This window comes from Etheostoma spectabile, chromosome 18 (genome assembly GCF_008692095.1).
Source record: "Etheostoma spectabile isolate EspeVRDwgs_2016 chromosome 18, UIUC_Espe_1.0, whole genome shotgun sequence".
Taxonomy (NCBI): Eukaryota; Metazoa; Chordata; class Actinopteri; order Perciformes; family Percidae; genus Etheostoma; species Etheostoma spectabile.
This window is the reverse complement of record NC_045750.1, coordinates 1,498,958-1,500,660: the sequence shown is the minus strand read 5'-3', so window position 1 is coordinate 1,500,660 and position 1,703 is coordinate 1,498,958. Positions and strand designations below refer to the sequence as shown.

At 39.5% G+C, this 1,703-nt stretch overlaps 1 protein-coding gene and 1 long non-coding RNA gene across 7 annotated transcripts in view; one reads left to right on the top strand and one right to left on the bottom strand.

The window, feature by feature from the left end:
* fam184ab (family with sequence similarity 184 member Ab) overlaps window positions 1-1,703 on the bottom strand; it is a 187,258-nt gene that overhangs the window by 68,668 nt on the left and 116,887 nt on the right. The window lies entirely within an intron of this gene.
* The window catches only part of LOC116706304 (uncharacterized), a 9,853-nt gene that overhangs the window by 705 nt on the left and 7,445 nt on the right, over window positions 1-1,703 (top strand). The gene's annotated exons all lie outside the window — the stretch shown is intronic.

Below are 1,703 nucleotides of genomic sequence, written 5' to 3'. Positions count from 1 at the left end.
GATTCCCCACAACGCTCTTTGCCAAGTACAGATCTCTACTTTTTATCAATTTAGGGGCGTCTTGTTCAATTTTATAGCATTTGGAGAAAAAAATGTAAGTGTTTTTGAAATAGTATTGAGTAAAAGTTGACATATTCCAGTCTGTGATTATCCCACATCCACCTTTATTTTAGTCTCATAATTCCTATTTCTGCTTTTCTAACTCAACATAAGGTATAATTTCCTATGAATGAGGTTTATTGGCCATAAATTCCAAAAATACTGAAAACTAAAGTTATAAGTTAGTGTTACGTATTGTTGATTGAAAAAAAGCATCAACGTGTGTTGAAAAAAGACAAAAACATTAGAAAAAGTTAAAAACATCGCTTACAAGTGTCAACAAAAGTGTTGATTTTAAATTTGGATGGGAAGACAACACAAGGATGATTCCATGTCTGTGTCTAAAACGTTGGAAAAGCTCAACCAGATAAATAAATGACACTCAACAAGCTTAAAGACAGAACTTGCTAAGAAGTCCACTGTGCCCAACTACAAAATCTTAAAATCTGAGGAAGTCCTTCAGCTAGATTCATTCGGCTTAGGTGGTGACAGTTGTGTGATGCCCCTAAACCTTATAAAGGTCCGCGAAACTCTGACAACACAACTCAAATTCTTCATGTATGTGCAGTATTTTGCTCAGTTATGGTGCAAATCCCAACTTTCCTTCCTGCTCCTATTTGTTTGGCTCTCACTGCTTTCATCTTTGCAAATTCTAAAAATACTTGTCCTTGACAGAGAAGTGAGAGAAAGAGCTCCGTCATTGTACCATTAAAGCCCATTATGCCCGCTGATGAATGGGAAACGATTTCTGTTATAGCGTGCAATGATGCTGCTTTCCAAGGACAATTAGAGCGGAGGAATTGCTGTAATGTCAAATGAAGTTTGCTACTATTATTCATTACAAGGAGGATGGAGTTTGTAATGCCCGCAAAAGCATTGAGTGCATTGACTACTGAGACATAGCTCCTGAAAATGAATAGAACATAACTGAAAGTAGTGAGTCAATACTAGGGCTGTTGTTTTAGCTGCTATGCTAACATTTGCTAGTTATGGATGCTCTAATTAGTGTGGGTGGATCGATTCAAATATCATAATATTGAAACCAACGTCGGTATTGATAATGACCAATACCAGTGTAATGAGATCTCTAATTTAGTTTCTCTCCAGTAAGCACTGCTGCGGTCTCATCAAAAGGCGTCCTGACATGTGGATGTTTCCATCCCCACGTTTTTATTCTGAATTAAGTGATATCGAATAAAATGCCTATGGAAACAGTAAATTCAATGGAATTTCATGAATATAGACTCAAAGGATACATTCAGTTCGCTTCTGATTTTATCTTGATCATATGCGTGTGATGATAAGCGTTGTTTTCTTATTATAGCTCGATATTTGCTATCATATATTCTGATCTGCTACTACACTATGACCCCCCCAGACCTCTCCAGGTCTACTGGGCCACAGGTCCTGCTACTACACTATGACCCCCCCAGACCTCTCAGGTCATCTGGACAGGTCTACTACTACACTATGACCCCCCCAGACCTCTCAGGTCTCTGGGACAGGTCTGCTACTACACTATAACCCCCCCAGACCTCTCAGGTCATCTGGGACAGTCGCTACTACACTTGACCCCCCCAGACCCGCAGGTCCATCTGGGACAG